Here is a 20,809-nt window from a genome sequence, read left to right on the forward strand (position 1 = left end):
CAACCCGTTTGAAAGAACGAGACTTGCGTAGTCTGCATGACCTTATCTCTCGGTGGTGATACCCATATATTTACAGGTCCGGTAGTAAGAATTCTGCAGGCACGCAGTGCGCGCGATGCTATTTTATCTGTGTTCGAACTGGAGGAAGTGTCCGGGGGCATGTTAAGTCGGACCGGAAGAACTTATTGCCGGGTCTCCCACGTATAAACTCAGCACGCTCCGACCCCGAGGGTGTCCCGATCTTCAACGCTTTCGTCGTCGTCCTCTTTGAGAAACCCCTTCTGAATAAAGCGCAAAAAAAAAGTGCTCTCAAAATGATTCAGGCAGCGATGATATCGGTGCCATCACACAGGAAGAATACTTTCACAGAAGATAAGGCAGACGCTTTATCGGCTATCGTCATCTGTTATCGTGTGAACACTAGAATTCGTTAGATCGGAACATACGCAGACCTCGTTTCTTGCGAGATATACGCGGACTTGGGTCAAAACGCCTGTAGCGTGCGCTAACACGCGCCGTGTTATGGGTCTCCAGGGCATTTCGACCAATTCAATGTTTTTCAATTCTTCTTCCATCCCCCCCCCTCCCAAAAATAAAAACAATGACCTGCGGAACAACACCCACTCTAGTAACGCTATGGCAGGTTTTATGGCAGCCAACTGAAGTTAAATGAACAAAGGTTACAACACAAACATGCTTTTTGTTGAAAAAGCTATTTCGTAGAATGCAAAAATAAATACAACCCACATATTGTTTCGCTTTCCTCCAGTTGATGGCAGCCCGGCCGGTTCGTACCCCCGCGCGTACGGTACCCGCACATGAGCGCACCATACCAAAATACTTTAGAGCACGCCACTAGAACACGACCATTTCGACCATTCACCTTATATCCCCCGATGTTAAGTTAGGACCTTGTAATAGCATCAAAAGTTCCTATAGTGAGTGCCTATCTCTGGCGACCCACCGCGGTGATTCGGTGGTTTAGGCGTTATGCAGCTGAGCCGAAGGACGCGGGTTCGATTCCCGGCCGCAATGGCCGTTTTTATGATCGAGGCGAAAAACAAAAACGCCCGTGTCTTCGAGGTTTTGCGCACGTTAAAGACCCCCAGGGGGCTAAAATTAATCCGGAGCCCTCCACTACGGCGTGCCTCATCACCTGTGTAGCATCGGCGCGTCAAAGCTCGTAATCAATCAATTAAACATCTCTGGCTGTATGCATGTGGCGCAGCCCATAGCGCAGATGTGAACTCTAAATTCGCAGGCATTTATAGGCAATCGCTAAACGCGGCACTTTCTCCACTAATGTCGACACTGGTCCCTTTTGCGGCAGTCTCTATATACGTGTACATCAGTAAAACCTGTTGTTGGCTGAATAAGATTTAGCGCAACGAAATACACGGACGGTGAAAAGGACGGGACGGGCGCTATGTGTACATTTTGCGACAGTAGTACTAGATTTGTGACAGTCTGTACTGTCTATGAACAACACCACATACACGGCGACAGATCAAAAACAGCGACTGCTAGAGGACCGAAAGTTTTGCGTATTACACCAGTTTTATCGGGGCTCGTGTCCCTAAGATTTAGCACAAACTTTGCTGCATCCCCGGTTTGGGATCTTCGCTGTCAGGGATAAAACACATACAGTAAACCACCGTAACAGTAAAATCGCTTTACTAGAACTGACTCTTTTATGAAATTATCTGCGGACCCCAGCCAGCTTACTACACATTTAAATCAGCGCCGCTTGGGCCAAACACCGCTTACAGTGACATGTTACCGGACCCCGATGGGTTCATTATAACGAGGTTTTACTGTACTGAGTGAAGACAAAAGCGCCATTAAAGTGAAACAAAACTCGACAATCAGATAGCGAAAAGAGAGGGGGAGGGGAAGCGTTTTCACATTTTGTCTACAGGACATCGGCTCGGCTCTACACCGCCTCACGCGCGATGGCCCACCTATTCCCAAACCGTGTGAACGCACTGTCGTAAGAGTGAATCCTCTGAAGGCGGCCTCCCTTCCTTATAAAAAGCATCGCGTGAGCGCCAAACACTCATTACACCCTGCAGGGTGTACTTCGGACTCGCAGTTAAAAGAAGGTACCCCTCAGGGCTCATCGCTTTCCCCTCGCCTATTCGTACACGCACGCTCATTTACGTGCCGACTCTGTGTATACAGAACAGACGTTTGTGGGTTGGCATGGGCGCCGCAAGCGGTCGGAGACAACCTCCGCGAATTCCCACGCGGCGTCCCTTAGAGAGCACACAGCTGGCGGCAGCGAAGCTCTGTGCATCCTGTTGTCGCCATTTAGCGGTCGGCCTCGGCCAGAAGCGGGGGGTGCTTATCACTCGTTGCATCGTCTGAGCGCGCCACCGCTTGATCGTAATGTATGCGCGTTTACGGCAGAAGCAGCAGACGTAAGCGGTTGGGACAGTTCCTCCTCCCTTTGTAGACTGGCGAAACGGTTTCCCAGGCCCCATTGCCCCACAGTGGTGACAGGGCTTTGCAAGGGGCGAGGCACGCTGACGGGTGTGATTTTAAGACTCCCAGGGGCTCGGGCTATACGAAGGGCCTGAATCTTAACGCCGCCTACCACGCAGAAGGGTTGTGTTATTCTGGCTTCTCAGTTCCGAGTCTCCAACGGTGTGTCATCATCACCATCACTAGCATATCTACGCCCACTGCAGGGCAAAGGCCTCTCCCATAGATCTCCAATTATGCTGGTCCTGTGCTAACTGCCACCAATTTATGCTCGCAAACTTCTTGAGCTCATCTGCCCACATAACTTTCTGCCGCCCCCTGCCACGCTTGCTATCCCTAGGGATCCACTCTGTTACCCTCAATGACGAACGGTTATCTTGCCTTCGCATTACATGCCCTGCCCAGGCCCATTTCTTCTTTTTTATTTCCACTAATATGTCCTTAATACGTGTTCGTTCCCTGACCCACTCCGCTCTCTTCTTGTCCCTTAATGTTACACCTATCATCTTCCGTTCCATTGCTCGCTGAGTTGTCCTCAATTTAAGTTGAACCCTCTTAGTGAGCCTCCAAGTTTCTGCCCCGTGGGTGAGTACCGGTAAGATGCAGCTGTCATACACTTTCTTCTTCAGGGACAACGGTAGGCTACCAATCCTTATCTGAGAATGGCTCCCGAATGCACTCCACCCCATTCTTTTCCTTTTAATTATCTCTGCCTCGTGGTTGGGATCCGGGGTCACAACTTGGCCTAAGTAGATATAACAGTGTGTATTAATACCCTAATCACTAGCATAGATACGTCTCATTACGTCCGAGGGCTACGCGCTGAGGAACAGTAGAACAAACAAACAAACAAACAAACAAACAAACAAACAAACAAACAAACAAACAAACAAACAAACAAACAAACAAACAAACAAGCAAGCAAGCAAGCAAGCAAACAAACAAACAAACAAACAAACAAACAAACAAACAAACAAAAACAAACAAACAAACAAACAAACAAACAAACAAACTAGTAAGCAAGCAAAATAAGAGAAATCCTTCAGATGCACCTTAGCAACATCACCACACGTGATGCTGGAAGCCTTAAATTAAAAAGGGGGAATCAGGTACGCGGAAGTAATGATGGTAGAGGGGTGTGGCGAACCCTGGCGTTCAATCACCTTCTCACTAATCGCACGGGGAGCAGAATGAACTGCGGGAGCATGATGTCGCTTCGCAGCATGGGGGTAGAGCCCAGGAGCCGGTATCGAAGCTTTAGCAATGCCTGCCAATGCTTCCGACACTAATAATCGGTCACGTCAAAACAGCCTTGAGTGAGAGCTGGCGTGCCTTCCTGCATCCATTTTGCACCTTCTATTTTTCCTTTATTTTTTGCGAGCACTCGCGCTGCGGTTATGATTTCACACAAGACGCGCAGCGCTTTGAAGCCGCCAAGTTGTTGCGACCCAAGAACGTACAAGAGGTGCCGTGTAAACAAAAATTAGCTGTAACTCCCAAGGGGACAATTGCATAAATTTGTCGGATAAATGTATAAGCCGCTCTGAAATACACGGAGCCCCTTTAAAGTAGGCTGCAGTACTATGACAGGTGCGTTGCTGGAAAGACATTTTTAGACATCTTGCAAGCGGTCTTGTACCAAAGTGAGAGGTCCTAGCACCGTTTGTTAAATTCCTCTGCAAGACCTCCTTATGTACTCCTACGGAGCACTGCACACCGAGCCACTTAAAGTCGGCTTCATTACTGCACACAAAGTCTTTGCTTGTAAACGGAAGTGATGGTTTGGGCCTGTTGGTAGGTAGGCAGTGCTAAAGCTCGGCATCCTACTCGGCATTACTCGGCATCCTGCAGAAATCCTGCCCTCACCGTCAATATAACATCTGCGTTCAGGCGGAAAGCCACGTCTTCGAGGGGAAGCAAGCTTTCGCGCTTTTTTCCCCTTGCCGATCAGGGATTCCTCTTCGTCCGCCGTTCGCTGACTGCAGGGCTCGTGATCAATGCGGCTGTCCGATGACACATCCTTGGTAAATCCGACGACTCTGCAGACGTCGCGCTGCTCGGCGGCATGTCGGCTGGCTCGCCGGTATCCGTCAGCCATTCCTTTCAGGCCATATGTTCGCCGTGACGTCCAGTTGACAGGCTATCAGCCGTACCTTTAGAAGTGCACCAGTGTATGCACACTTCCAATGTGGACCCGTAGCGATTTGCCTTTTCAACGAACTTTTCCGATATTTATTTTTGCCCCTATTTTGCTGCCCGTTGCAAAACGAGGTATTTTTTACTTGAGAAACTCACATCATTTATTTTACTTACTTTAACATATTTTTACCGATGCGCTGCTAGTAACCTAAGAACGCGTACTGTTCCCCTCCCTTACATCTAGCGACCAAAAATGCCCAAGGCAATCGGCGAGGAAATTGTATTGTTGTGTCAAAGCCTGGTTATTCCGCGTTGGTCTCGTTTTGACCCCGGTTGCGTTGAGGAACGAATATTTTTTTTTGTTTTGTCTGTCTGTCTATCTGTCTGTCTGTCTGTCTGTCTACAGTCTGTCTGTCTGCGCGTGTGTGTGCGCGCGCGTGTCTGTCTGTCCGTCCGTCCGTCCGCCGGCCTGTCTGTCTGTCTGTCTGTCTGTCTGTCTGTCTGTCTGTCTGTCTGTCTGTCTGGATCGCCCGCATGCTTTTCCTCCTAAGCGTCTTGGCAGACCCCTAAAAACCAGCGTTCCCAGTATGGTCCCGTTCGGCGACGTTCCGTCTTCACGGTTCAGCTGCAGACGTCGTCGTCGTCGTCTTTTCGCTTCCCTCCTTCGCGAGCATTTCAAGACAGGCGCGACAACTTGGGCGCAGTATACTGCGACGCGACGGATGTGGGACGTCGTCCTCTTTTTAGAAGCCCGCTCTCCCACGCCTCCTGCTCCGTTTTCTCGTCTCCACTGATGTGCTATTTTGTTTGTCTTTTTTACCTATTTCGACCACGTCCGTGTGTTTTACGAGTCGTGGTCGGCCACCGTGACGACGCCCCGTCCTGTTTGCATTCGCGGTGGCAGCCGCAGTGCCGTGTTTCGTTTTTTGTTTTTTTTTTTTTTCGCTGTGAATCACCGTTTTTTGCAAAACGGGAATCCGGCTTCTTCTCTAATGGCTCGAGTCAGGTTTCGTCTCCAAATGCGGTGGCCCGTCCACTGGTCTCCTTTGAATGAGTACACGAGGCAAAAGGTCCTTTTTTTTTCCGGGTCTTTCTACGTAGCATGAGCGGAGGTTTTTATGTGTTAGGAAGGAAAACACCTTATCAGTGTGAACGGCGACCCCGGAAGTGTAGTTAAAAGGGGGGGGGGGGTGTTTCAAAAGAGTGGAAAGGCTTGCGGATATGTATGTGGACAACATATTTTATTTAACTTTCCGGTATGTACTTTCAGGGATGTATTTTCAGTGATGTACTTCATATGTGCAGAATATTTTTATTTAACTTCAAGCACATCTATGATATTACACCTTTTTGGATCAATCAATCAATCAATCAATCAATCAATCAATCAATCAATCAATCAATCAATCAATCAATCAATCAATCAATCAATCAATCAATCAATCAATCAATCAATCAATAAACCAATCAATCAATCAATCAATCTCTCAATCTCTCGACACACTTAGCGCCGCCAACACGTCACGTAAAGCTATACAACGTGCCGAATTTCTTGACTTATTCGGTCTATTGTCTTGCGTCACTACTAACTTTTTCCAACCCTTTGCCGGGAAAAACAAGCTGCGTTTCGACGCCTCGGCGGATAATTTCATTTCGGGAAGTGCGTCGTCAAAACAAGCCTGTAAACATGAAAGAGAAGCAGCGACAGAGGTAATCACTTTTCATTTAATCTACTAATGGGTGACAACGTGGGGTATTTCCCCATGGTGGTAGTGCAGACGAGAAGGAGTGTCCTGATGACTTCCTCGACGAGGCGCTTCCTCGTGACGGCAGTGATAGAACAGCATCGGCTTGATATCTCTACAAGGGGGGGGGACCGGAAATTGAAAGAAGGTTTTACGCATCTCATTCTTCAGAACTAGCATAAGCTAGCTCTCCAATTAGGATTAAGGAGACGTCATTTAGCCGAGCAAAAGCAAGTATAAATAAATAAACAAAGCACAATGATTAGGGGTATTATTTTCTTCTGTGTCGTACCTCTGTCTTGTTTTGCCCATTGTTTCCTTGTTACTTATGCCCTGTGGCAAAATGACGCAATGTGGCAATAAAAAAGGCAAGTATAACTGTAAGTTAGAATTATTGTCATCTGAGTGCGAATCCATATGAAGTCACGAGCTAAAAACACGTCTTTTTTTGCGTGTTGGTCTGTTAGACGAGGGTTGATATAGAAAAAAGGGCAGAGCCATCAGCAGATGTTATCGTGCACGATGCAGGCACGCTAGAATGGAGTTCCGAGTCATCTACTCCTCTTTTTCCCGCGCGAATGTGAACGAAAAAATCTAGGGATACAGGTTGTTTACGACAAGTATACAAAATCGAGCTTTTCTGAAACAAAACAAAACAAAACAAAAACAAACAAACAAAAAACGCTCGTGTATAGAGACTTCGGGGCGCGCTAAAGAAACCCAGGTGGTCGAAATTGATTCAAAGTCCTTCACTATGGCGCGCATCATGGCTAAAATGTAGCTTCGGCAAGTTAAACCCCACAATTAGATTTTTTTTGAAAGCGTGAACTGCGCAAAGCTACTTTAAAGAAAATTGTCGTTTCCGTTTCATCTCAGAGCATCACGGCGCAAAACACACTCCAAAATTAGCAGTGGCTTAGCTCGTCTATGCCAGGATATTCGTAGCGTGAGCTAATGTTCAGCAATCCAATCCAATCTCCAGTCCAGTCCAGTCCAGTCCAATCCAGTACAATCCAGTCCAGTCACTGCTCCTCGCGCATGCGCAGCACGGCTCTCCAAGAGCCACGCGAAACGGCTACCAAGCGGCTCCGGCGCAGCGTCAGAGTTGGCTACTGCGCAACGGAGGCGCACAGCTGGGCACGCGCCGGCACCAGTGCGGCTGCCGCGGCTATGACGTCACTCCTCTGGAATGCGCAGACCGGCGAATGTGCAGACCCAATTCTCTACACGCCCGTACTCCAATTGAGTTGGATTTCCAATACAATAGAACCCAATTTAATTCAATCCAATTTATTCCAATCCAATTTAATCCAAATGCGATCCAATCCAATCCAATCCAATGCTCCTCCCCCTTGCACAGCACGGCCCTTCAAGTTCCACGCGAAACTGCTCAACCTCGGCCAGTGTAGCTTACGCTACAAAACAGCCAACCCAGAAATTTTGTTTGCGGCCGAAAACCTTCCTAGGAAGCAGTGGTTCTTCTTCCCGGCGTAGTAACAGAACCTGAAAGTCAACCAACGTCTGTAGTGGCCAAAGATGGACGCCGTTTCCCTGCCGCAACCTACCGCAATCGTTCTCGCATCCACGAACAGAAAAAGAAAGCTACAAAAACACCGTCTTCTTCCATTCCTCCAATTCCAGAAAAAAATAAAAATAAACCCAACTCGACATTGTCAGGAAATATACAATTGCCATCGCAAGCACCGGCTGCGAACGTCACGGTCCGTCTGTGGCTTGCTTTCCGTTATGGTCGCTTCTCGCAAAGGGTAGGGAACCTCCAAATAACAAAGACATAAAACAGAAAGAATAAATTTTAGGAACGTGGAACAGCACGAGCGAAAGCGTACAGCAGCAGAAGTGAGTCTTCCGAAAACGTCGGGCGTCCGGTGGACCGCGAAGCATTTCAAATCTAAAAAAAGGACCGCTTCCCCGGCGGGGCCTATATACATGCGCATCGCACAGAGCTCTCGAAGAAAAAAAGTTCGGCACAAAGAATCTTATCCATTCCCAGCTCGTACGCCGGTAGCCTCTCGAATTCGGACGAGTTTCGCCGACGGACTTAATTTACAAACGCTCCTGACCCGCGAACGCATCGTGATTGTGCCGAAAGCGACGTTCCTCGCGCTGTTTGAACGGCTCATTTTCTGGAGCTACAAACGCGACCCTTTCCGCATTGGTTCCGTGTCCTGTAATGGACGTGCAGGCTATAAGGAAAGCGTGTACGATCGGTGCACATGCCCCGCTATTTACCCCTTGTATATTGCAGATTGAGCTTTGAGAACATAGTAATGTTTGCATTGACTGAGTCGAACAGAAACTGAGTTTTACTGAGTTTAGATCAGGTAAATTTAAGGCTCACTAACATAAATTAAATTTCTTAAAATAAAAGCTCGCCGCAACTTCCACTCTGGAAGAAAGAGATATCTGTACACAAATCTTACGCCAGTGGACTACACCAACGATGTTTTTTTTTTCTTTTTTTTAGCGCAGAGCACCGTAACAGTTAGAAGCTAAAAAAAAAGGAGGCTCTAATCTTTTCCGGCGCGCGCAAGTTCAACAAACTTGAAGGTAACGTAAATTTGCGTACCGCGACATCTCACCGCACAGAAGCCAAAAGCCAAGCCAGAAGCCGAAAGTCAAAAGAAGCCAAAAATAAAATAGACGAAACGGGATCTCGAGGCGCGTACTACACCGAATGGCGCGAAAGGCGGACGGGCGACTCCAGGGGGCGGGCAGAGGTCGATGCCTCTTCAGAGGAAGCGTGGCCCCGGTGGTCCTTTTCTTCATATTTTGAAACACCTTGCGCGCTGTCTGTAAGGGCGGACCGTGCGTGGGGATATCCCTCCGTTTGTGACACCGTTCACGTACACAGCGGTGTCATAGACAACGCTGGAAACCGTGTATTGTCCGTGGTATAAGGCAACATTCGCGTATATTCGTTTTCTAGTGAGCCCTACGAGCCGCCATCTGAGCAAGCTATGAGGGTCAGATCACAGCAGAAATCTACCGAAAGCGCAAAAAGCCACCCGAACTGGAATAAACAACAGCAAAAGCGAACCTAAAATGGACCAAAGAACCAAATTGTAAAGAAATAACGTACTTTTATGCTTACCGCCGCTAGCTCAGCCAGCCCTTCGCTGACCTACATGGAGAGCAGAAACAAACCTAAAGCGGACAAAATCACCCGAATTGAAAAAAAAAGTGAACTACACCCCACGAAACACGGAAACAATCACAATGTAAAAATATTCAACAAAAGTAGTCGAAACCTATGTACTAGAGATGAAACAAAAATAATTTACAAAAAGTAGTAGGAGACATTGACCTAGAAAGACAAAACCTCCAGAAATACTATTTTCGGTGCATAATGGTGTCATGCTTCTGTGCATTTTAGACCTATGCTTTGTATAATACACAGGAAATGTAATAATGACTGTGATTTCGTGCTATTGTGCTATTATGTTTAAATTAAGTTTGTGAATATCCCTTTTATTGCGTACACTATGAATCGGGTGGCTTAGGCCTCAGTCAGGCCACATCCGCCTTTCGTTTCAGCCTCCCCTTGGTTTCGGCAGGAAATAAAAAAAACAAATCAAATCACATAAATAGATTGATATTTCATTCAAGTACAACAAACAATTACGAATTAAAAAAAAAAGACAGAATTCACGGGATTAAAACTCGTCTTCACAAGCTTGCTATCCAGAAACGGAACCGCTACACGACAAGCCCAGACGACTCAGCCCGGTTAAATAGAGTATTCGAAGCACGTGGATACATATTCGAACGTGCCCCCAGGTGGCGCCACCTGTAACTTAACTGTGCCAAACAGGAAACGCATATGAGCAGCCGTGTTATTCCCACCCGCCGTACATGCTAAAAACAATTGCACCTGCGGCCTGTAAAGAGTGTCTTTCCGCAAGCGCGTATGTATTGAAAGAAAGCCGACTCTATGGAGGAGGACATAATGGGCTAGATTGGAATTAAAATTCATAACAGAATTTTCACGCGCAACCTCGTCCGTAACGGTGTTCGTAAAAAAAAAAAAAACACTTTGACGATGCATACCATGCCGTGGGATCGGCAACAAAGCCGACCCCCCCCCCAAAAAAAAAAAGTTCAATAATCACAGCATCGACATTTGCACTGATACCATACGTGAAGGTCTGTGGCTTTGTGCGTCAGGATTTCTCAAATGTGAACTGCTTCGGCATCGTGCGTTTAGCAGTCATCGGTTAGCATTTTCTTTTTAATTTTCAAACATTTGTAGCAGCATTACAAAGCATGCAAGCAGCCAAGCCGACGCCCTTCGGACGTGCTGTATAAGCTGTATAGCACGCCCTTCGGATGTGCTATACAGCTTATGTCCTAGTGTAATGCTATCGTCCACAATGTGACGTAATGCATTTCAGGACCAAGTGAAAGGTTCTACAAAGAGCTTTTTTTTGTGTGTGCCCCGAGCCATGCTTCCCGTAGACGCCGTATTGTGTGTTCCCAGCAATTGCAGTCGCGGAAGTAACAATTTGATGTCATGTTTTCGGATTACCGCAAGAAGGTCAAATTTTCATCGCAGGACGAAGCGCAGGCTGGAGCACCTGCAATTTGTGTCCAGTCACAAGTGTGCGAAGTCGTCTTTAGGGAATCACGGCGTCTTTCTGACGCACTGAGCACTTGACGTGCCAACATGTGCTTTACACGCGTCTGTAAAATTGTGAATAGTTTGTTTGTGTCTGCTGTTGTTATTGTCACGAATCAATCGTCCACACTTTTTTCTGAATGGTCTCGTGTTGGAGACTGGCTATTTTCGTTCGCGTGAAATGAAACCAGAAAGATGTGTGGTCTAACAACTGCCCAGCATTCCATAAGCAATGCAAAGTCCTGAAAGATTTATACGCGTGCGTTTGAATGCCGACTTTAAGAGTGGCTTCGAGTTGGAGGCTCTTCCGCAGACGCGAGAGCTCGGCCAACACCAGCTCGGCACCCGGCGGCCTCTCCTCCAATCAAATGGGAGCATCTCGGGATCGCGAGTGATGATTGGAGACTCGTCTGAGTCGCAGGGGCTATCGCGCTTTCCGGGCTGTATACGAAACGGACGTGCGTGTCGATACAAAGTTTCCGTGCTCTCTTCATACTTACCTGCGTACGGTTTTGCCGATTTGCGCAGTTGGCCACCACCTCTGGATAAGAGCAAGGCCTACTGGCAGATTTGGAGGCCGCTGTATTGTTGTCACTTCTTAGATTCTTTTCAAAATCGACTGAGAAAAGCGCCACACTGTCTGCCCTCCGTGAAGCGTATCCAGACAATCACATCGAAGTATTAAGATGGTGGGTGAAAGATTTCCTGCCTCCTGATCAAGGGGGTGTTGCTCGGGTGCGCGTACCGTGTACGCAATGCACGCTCGCTGAGACAGAAGCCCCCGAGCTAAAACTGATATCTGCGCCTTTACACTGTAGGAAAAGAAAGGCTCCTTGAAGGAAGTCTGCGGGTGAGTTTTTCCGAGGAGCACTTCCAAGTACTGCTTTCTTTTTTGTGGTGTACCTATAATACCTATGACACAGGGAGAACTCAAACGTCATTTTAGTTAGCTCTATTGGCTATTTTGAAGGTAAAATGCAAAATAAGCGGAGTGGTGCGTGCTCACGGGCGAGGTTACGCTTACAAAGTATAGATAGCTTGCGATGATTACAGTGTATCGCCACCGCATTGTTGAACCTCCTGTACAGTGAAGTGCTGTGAACTTATCTGATGCTCTTATCTCTGGCAGCGGTGAGAGCAGTGCTTCAAAAACGGCGACGGTGACGTCGTGCGCGAGGTATGTATAACGTATGGACAACAGCCGCTGCTGCTTAAATCGAGATTTTAAGAGCGAGGCATTTGGCTGATGTGACCCACCGCTGGTATTGTTTTGAGCTGGACTGATTGATTGATTGCAGGGTTTAACGCGCCGACCAACGAAGGCGATGAGGCCCGCCGTAGTGGAGGACTCCGGATTAATTTTGGCCACCTGGGGATCTTTAACGTGCGCCGAAATCTCGTACACACGGGCGTTTTTGCTTTTCGCCTCCATCAGAAAAGCGGACGCCGCGGCCGGGAATCGAACCCGCGTCCTCGTGCTCAGCAGCACAACGCCTTAGCCACTGAGCCACCGCGGCAGTTGTTTTGAGCTGGCCTTAAGCTTGAATTCAAATTACGGCACACTATCATAATGCAGTCTCAAGGCTGTTCGTTAGTGGCCGTGGATTCACTGGTAGAAGTGAAGGCGTTACCGTTTCGGCATCTTAATTGTGACCGTTTTTGCGTTCGTTCAAGGGTGTGTAACGTTGAGACCCGTAAGCCTCATCCGGAGTACGGCACTATACGTTGGTTGGACCGGCATCACGAGGGGATCTTTCACACCATTGTTTCTGCATTGACCTACTTTTCAGTTTGGCTGAGCACAGACGCTACGCATAGCGCGCACAGCAGCTCCGTCACTTCGGCTGGTTATGGTAAACACCTTCTACAGCAAAAGGCCTAGAAGCCAGGGGTGGGGGCGTGTCGTTGACGAGCGGCCTTCGCAATAACCGGCGTTGAAACATCGCCTCGCTAAACGCGGTGCATATAATTCCTCGACGTGGAAGCAGAAACCAAATGGGCGTCGGCAATGCGTGGAGTCTCGGAAGGGGCCTGTTGGAGCTGTGGAGGTGAAGACATCTCCAGAGAAAATGAAATGCATGCGTAGTACCGTATTTACTCGCGTAATGATCGCACTTTTTTCCCCCGAAAAATTCGATGCAAATTTAGGGGTGCGTTAATTACGCGGGGTAAAATTTTCGCGAAACATGCTTGAGCACAGAAAACGCAAGTTGTGGGTCAAAATTTTTACGATAGGTTTCATTAACATAAAAAATAATAAACAAAAACATATTTAAAAATCCGCACACCGCCGCCAGTCGCTTTGCAAAGTGACGCAAAATGCAGTGTTGTCGTGAATTACGGAACGCGCCGGAACGAGTTAGCTGCGAGGTGACAACAGTTCCACCAATAGTGCCTGCCGCTGCCCCAGTGCGGGACATCATCAAAACAGACACGGCTGCCGACGCAGCAACCTGATCGTGTTTTTTTTTCTTTGCCTTGTGAATACATAATGTGCATTTAGTGATAGTTTCTTTCTCATCAATATTGAACGCGTGCTTGCCGATATCGCTAATATCGGCGAGTCTGCCGCAATAACACAGTTATGCCCAGTTTGAATGGGAAGGAGATAGAGGTACGCACGACCATCGTCAGCTAGACTTGGCACAAATACGACATACTGCTGCGGCTAGTTCATGGTGCGTTCAATGCGCGGGAAATAAAAAAAAAAACTCGAACTTTGATGGCAAACTGCAGAGGTGCGATCCTTACGCGAGTAAATGCGGTACTTGCGTACGTGTTGTTCACCCGCGTGGCACCAGTACTAAAACCAGCTGGACTATTACACCGGGATAATGCGGCAATATCGAGGGTGCGCACAGCACAATGAGCCATTAACTTGCAAATTAGCATTGTTGGGTCCCGCTTTTTTTTTTTTTTTTGTTCTAAAATGACCTCCTCTCTTCCCTCCGGACTGCCGCAGTAGCAAGTGACGATAGAGGGTATAGCTTCCAAGGCTTCGCTTCTTTTTGCTTCAAAAAAGCATATTTTGCACAGTGATGTATGTTCGCACGTTGTTAGCAAATCAGAACGGGAAATGAGGGGCTCGTTGAGTGGAGACAGAAATAAGCGCCAGCGGTCAAGAACGCCAAGGAAGGCAAAGGGGAAAAGGTGGTGAGTCATTTGTTCTCCTTAAAACTGATATAGCTTCTGAAACGTTTGAAAGATAGAAAGGAAGTGGAGAAAAACATGCTCCCCATGTGCAACTCGAACCCACGACCTTCTGAATACCGGTCTGGTGCGATAACAGCTATATACTTAACCATTTATACATAACCTTCCTTAGGCGGCGAGGGAAACTGCGTGCGGCGACGCTCCGTGTTCGTTTATATTTTTCTGTCGGGCATCGAAAAAATGAACCGCATACGTGCGCGATTACATTGAAATTAGGGTTTTGCGCCCCTTTCTCCATCCGGTAGATGCATGGTCCCCTTATTATCGAGTCAGCTGTTTTTGTAGACGTGCGCCGCGTTACGTTTATACCTCTCAACTGATTCGGCACAACTGGCAACTCCGAGTGAACGTGGCGGGTTTTCTCCTTCGTCCGGCAAGTCGGACCCGACATGTCGGGCCGACACGCGAGGCCGTGTCGGACGATTGTTTTCTTCAGAATGCAAAAGAAAACGATCGTCCGACACGGCCTCGCGTGTCAGTCCGACAAGTCGGATCCGACATGTCGGGTCCGACTTGCCGGACGAACAAGGTACCGAGTCACACGCAGACTCTCCATTAGGAGTACATATCCGTTGATTCAAACAACGTTCAGTATATATACGGAATTATGGGATCAGAGAACTGATACGGTGTATTACGCACCCAGGCGTAACTAATGCAGATAATCTTTCCAAAAGCAAAGGAATAAAGGAATTTGCCAGAATAGACCCGTTTGGCACGGTTTTGTCATAATTAAAGTGAAAAATACGGCACTATACGTTTTCTTTGTTTTTCGTTTACTATACGGAATTCATACGGAACATGATATGGCGTTTCTGGCAATCGTACAGAGACAACAACGGTGCCAATTTTTTAACGCAATACCGTACCCCTATTACCATGTGTTGCGGACATATCGCTGTCAGCCAAGGTGAAAATTTCGTATTCTCATATTCCGTATACTATATGGAACGTTTCAGGAGGGAACGCCTTAAGCTTCCCCCATTTCATTTGCAGAGCTCTCGTTTGTTGGCAACGTTTACGAGCCTCCTACACCACCGTTCTTTGTTCCGACTTCCTTAAACTCGCCCTCCGGACGGACGATAAGGAAGGCGTGTAGCGACGTTACAACCTTCTTTCTCGGCGACGTCTCCGGTGTCGCGCCGAGATATGCGACGTTTAGTGGCGAAATCGCACATTCGCGCCCAAACCACGTACAGGTATACAGTGACTGGGAGCGCATGAGGCGTACCTTTCAGTCGGCGAAAACCAACCGAGAGAAAAGCATCCGTGCGCAGTTGCGTTTCGGCACCTTGATCAGAACGTCCATCGCACTCACGTGCCGGGAACTGATACGGCGCTTTGACGATCTGCAGCGATTAGTCCTTTGGGAGGGCGTTTCCGCACAAAAGAAATCGGCATGTGGGAGGCCTTGGGCGTGTTAAAGAGAAGAATATTTAGGTGTTGAGAGATAAGGCAGTTAAGTGGGTAGCGGTATAAGTAACTGAACATGGTAAATCACCTTGGATGTATGCACCGCCGATAATAACTACAAAGGCGCAATCAGGTTTCGGCGGCGCGTGTCCCTAAATCCTGGGCATCAAATGTCCTGGGCATCAAATTCACTCTGTCGAAGCCGCTTGCGTGCCTCCAGGCATGTGAATGTGCATAAATATATTTATATATAAAAATATATATATAGCAAATCAGAATGGGAAATGAGGGAATCGTTGAAGTAAGATAGAAATAAGGGTTGGCAGTCAAGAAAACCTCGGAAAGCAAAGGGGAGGATGTGGTAGGTCATTGAAACAGATAAAGAATTTGGAAAGAAAGAAAGAAAGTGGAGAAAAAATGCCCGCCAGGTGGGATCCGAACCCACGACCTCCAGAATACGGGTCTGGTGCGATAACCACTATGCTACCGGCGGGCCTATTTTCCCCTCCACTTTCTGGGGTATTTATGTCAAGGTATTTTTTGTTGCCTGCACTTGGGGGTGGTAGCCAGCAACTCGGACTACTCGGGGTGAAGGGGGCCGTCTTTTTAACCCCCGGGCCGTAACTCGAGCGTCTACGACATGTCGAGAGTGGTCGACCAGCGTTGAACCCTCTTAAGCTCCCTATGGCACCAAGATTGCCGGAGCTTTCCACCGTAAGCTCCAAAGCACTCGCCGCGTGCGAATCGTCTCAGATCGCTATTTTAGACCGTGCACTATTAGAGCGTGCTTATTCAACGAGGAAACGACTGTCGGGTACCCGCGCGTCGTCCAGCTTTGCAAGATGAAGTGACGCTCATTACAAAGCAGAGAAAATGACGCGACGTTTTCACAGTCGCATTTAGTCCTCGTCCTGTTTGGCCGACAAACGCAGCAGCGATGTAATTATAGCTGCGGGGAGCCTTTGCAGCGAAGAGCGCCACTTCTTACGGGCGGCGTTTGTTTTTAGCTGGCGATTTTGTAATGTAATTTCGTAGACGCGCAGACAATGTTTCGCTTTGTTTTCCGGCTGGTGTTCTAAAAAGGTCTTACTACTGAGTCATTTTATAGAAGTAACGGAAGGTTAAAACGCTGCGCGTTGACTACTTTGTTGCTTCACATTGGGGTCTCAACAAAACGCTGCGCAGGAGTTTCAAGTTTAGGGGGTTTCACGCGTCAAAGCTGCACATCGGCCATAAGGCACGCCGTAGTGGAGTGCTCCGGATTAATTTTGACCACCTGGGGATCTTTAACGTGCGCCGAAATCTCGCAAAGATTGAACCCGCGTCTATGGGCTCAGCAGAGCAACGCCTTAGCCACTGAGCCACCGCGGCGGGTGTTGGGCTAGTGACACACGCAGTATTGCATTTAGTGAAGGTGTGTGTATGGGGGAGGGGGGGCTCAAAGGGTAAAACACAAGGAAAGGGACGACATGATACGCCGGAGAAAAAAAGTAAGGAAATGCAAAAGAACCAAATTCTAGATAAGCAAGCACACTTTGGGATGCAGAGAGCGTACTTTATACATAACATTCTACTTGGGTTTAAAAACTTGCGTTTTTAAAGCGAAGCTTTTTACCTCTACCCGCCAATGGTTCTGTCGCGACCGTTGGTGTCAACAGAAAACTCCCGCGAACAAATAAAAGAAGTTACTGGCACCGCCAGGAACGAACTGGAACGAACAGAGAAACGGAGCGAGAGTCCGTTGTCTTACCGATCGAACTACCAGCCCAAGCGGAGACGGGGGAGATAGACGGTGAACTCACCTAGCACATCTGCGGGTTTACACCCTGCGTTCTCGCTGAATGACACGTGATAACTTCACGAGATTTCTCGCGCCGCCGTGCACTCCGCCCACGGCGCGTGTAGCGGTCGTGTGCGAGCCTTGCTTGTGCACCAACGTATGACAGACTCATATGAAGCTCTCCAAGAACTTTGTCATCCCATGTCCACCCACCCTTCTGTCCACCACATTATTCATCAAATCACTGCGCTCCAAACATCAGGCTGCCAAGTCCGAATCGACTGGACCCCCGGTCATGAACCAGCCGCTCCTGGGAACCAAGCAGCTCACGTGGCTGCACAGGAGGCCCTTTTCACAATAGCCTCCGATGGACCCCCGGCGCCGCCCTTCTCGGACCACCCCTGGCCCAACTGCCCTGACGATGACCCCACTCTCGCTCCCGCAATCAGGCTCCGTAGATTCAAGCAGCTGAAACAACAACGCCTCAAGTCACTCACCCCTTCAGGCCACCTCACCTCCTTCCCCACCCTAACTCGAGCACAAGAGATCTTCTTGAACAAGTTCCTGACCAACGCCTGTACGGCACCAGAGACCATTCGACAATGGTATTATCCCCGGCACGCCCCCCGATGTCCTTACTGCTACCACTCCATCGCAGCCGATCTCCACCACCTCATCTGGCACTGCCCCAAGTTTTCTCGATTTCGTACATTCACTCCCCCACACCACGACACCTCTACCTACATCGACCCAACATCCCTCTCACACGACACACTCTTCGAAATCGCCATTTATGCCACAAAGAGCGGCCTAGTACGGGCAATATAGCAGTGGTCTGCACGACTCCTGAAGAGAACCCTTGAAGCCGGCATTATAAGAACAGTGCTCCGTCCTCCCTTCCCTCCCCCCCCCCCCACCCCCATCTGGCCTTTGGCCATCCTATCTAATAAAATTTGCAACAACAACAACAACATCTTCCTTCTCCTCCGTCTCTGCCGCCGATCTCGTCGCCTACGTCGGCGGCGGCAGAAAGAAAGGAGAAGTGAGATCGTCTAACAACGGGTTTGAGCTTCATTTAATTTTATAAAAAACGAGTTTCCACTAATGCGCTTCACTATTACAACTCAACCAACCACCATTCACGGATAATGCACTGATTTGACCTCAGCAAAGATTATCTCTTTGAAGCAAAAAATGGCATGGTTAAGTGCATTTCACTTGTCTCATGGTTGCACACTTTGTAGAGCCACGTGCATGAATTCAAGTGACGTCGCATTGAGGGTGTCGTTTACAGCTTCGCTTTCCAACCACCTTCACAGGGTGGATTGGCGCGCTTTTTTTTTCTTCCGATCATCGCGGTGAGGGCAGACGCCGATGCCACTGAAGCTTGGCGCATCGCTTGCGCCAAAAAGGTAAGTGTGGGCCGTTATTTGATCACCAGAGCAAGCGGCTTCGCCCGTTCTCGGCTCTTTTCGGTGACCCGAAAATTTCGCGCTTGGTAGGAGAGATGTCCAAACACGTCTAAAAAGGTGTTGCATGGGCAACTTAATTACTGTCCCTCCACTGTATACGGTGGGCCAGGCTGTGAGGCACATAGCTTCCGCGCGTATAGTCTCAATCGTATTCGACAATTCTACTTCATTCATTTATTTGTTTCCATCTATGTGGGGTTGAAGTTGGCGCACGCGAAAAAACGGTCGTACACCCATACTATAAATACTTCGACGCGTGTACGACTGCCGGGTGGATGGGACAGAGTGCTCGGGGGTGGGTGGTAGCTGATGAAGCGTTTCCGGCCTCGCCAGCGCAGCGGAACTAATTTGCTCCGCTTGAGTGGCTCGATTGTTGTTCTATCAAGGCACAGGACCATGGTTGGATAAAGGTCAGCGTACGGAGTAACCTCGCGAGCTAACGTACGTAATACTCGTCCTCCTCGGACATTCGTGATGTTGGCAAGACGGGGAAGTCTCTGCCTCCCGTAACGGTGTTACCTCGAGGACAACCCGTACATGTTTTAGGTCAATGCTTTCACAAGCGGCTTGCCTTTCCACTAGTAACATGCACTTGCGTGGCCGGGATCATACCTGCGATTTTGGGCTCAGCAGAACAACGCTTTAGCCACCGCGGTGGGTGCTGGCACTCTATAACTCATCAGCATTCTATTAAGTGCAGAGCACTTTAGGGGCTGGCCTTGTCGTCGTAGCTCGATCGCTGGACCCAAGTAGAGCCACACGAGGTTCCGTTGTATAGCGGCTGTCGTCGCGGCGTAACCCAGAGGCTTCGAAAGCCAAGCGGTTTATATAGTCATAAGCGTTCGAAACTCGTGAACCGCTGGCGCTTGTTATACATCTCCCCGTTGTTTAGCGCAAAGAAGACTGCAGGCACATCTGAGTCAAAATATACGTACCTAACTGGCAGCGCCCGCGTTCAATTAGTTAGGAACGATCGTTGGTTTGGTTTTTACGATAGTTAAGCGAAAAAAAAAAGTGGCAGTGCAGCGCCGGCACGTGCGGGAGGAAAAGTAAGCATAAAAAGAACAGAACTCTGGCTGTCGCAGTTTCAGGCAGGAAGCACGCGAGCACTGCGAAGGCGGGAAATTTGAATTGCTTTGGGGATAATTGCGCTGCAGCCCATTATGGCGAATCACTGCCCTTCATTTCATACAGCTTTCACATTGAGTGGAGCGGCTTTAATTTTTTTCTTATCAACGCAGGGGTGGAGGGGATCTCGAAAGCCAATTTTAATTTATTTTTCAATTCAACTTTTGAATTGAACCTTATCTGAATTCGTAGCAGAGACTTGCACGTGTAAACACCAGCAAACGGCTCTGGCACTTTCGCCATTTGCCCGATACAAGACCCACGGAATAAATTCTTTGCGTTGTCTTTCTTGCCCAAGCATGGGGCACACATTAGACACGAGTGTTGCATCCGCGCTCGGCTCGGACTCGACTCATGTTGACTTCGTTCTTCACTGATTGGACGTGACCGCCAGCCAAGGCTGACGCGTTTTCCCGCAATGTCAGCAATAATTCAGTTGCCAAGCAACACAAAGGGACGGCTAAGAAAAAGAGTTACAAGGAAACTATTATAAACGAACACACACACACAAAAAAGCAGCTAAGAGGAAGCCTTGTTCACAATCACAATGTTGGTCGGTGTCTCCGTTTTTACTTCAACATGTCTCTCCCGACCGGACGGGCTTCCGTCAAACCCTCGACTTCAAACAGCTTTTTTTTGCCCATGTGGGATGACCCCCTGTCCGTAACTCCTCGCACCTATAAATCAAACACTGTTTTTTTTTTTTTTTTTCATTTCTTCTTTTTCTTAATAGAGCTAGCACAATGACCGGTCGAAGGGCATCCCACCGCGAAACCCGTGAGAATCTCAGCAGGAAATC

The 20,809-nt window shown here is 48.4% G+C and overlaps 1 protein-coding gene and 1 non-coding gene across 2 annotated transcripts in view; both read right to left on the reverse strand.

Moving 5' to 3' along the window:
* The window catches only part of LOC144159059 (sushi, von Willebrand factor type A, EGF and pentraxin domain-containing protein 1-like), a 119,432-nt gene that overhangs the window by 44,060 nt on the left and 54,563 nt on the right, over positions 1–20,809 (reverse strand). The window lies entirely within an intron of this gene.
* Positions 16,051–16,123, reverse strand: Trnat-cgu (transfer RNA threonine (anticodon CGU)). Its single transcript has one exon. It is a non-coding gene; the product is annotated as a tRNA-Thr (tRNA).

The sequence above is a fragment of the Haemaphysalis longicornis genome, unplaced genomic scaffold (assembly GCF_048455015.1).
Source record: "Haemaphysalis longicornis isolate Haplotype H1 unplaced genomic scaffold, Haemaphysalis longicornis Haplotype H1 scaffold_10, whole genome shotgun sequence".
In the NCBI taxonomy this organism is placed as follows: domain Eukaryota; kingdom Metazoa; phylum Arthropoda; class Arachnida; order Ixodida; family Ixodidae; genus Haemaphysalis; species Haemaphysalis longicornis.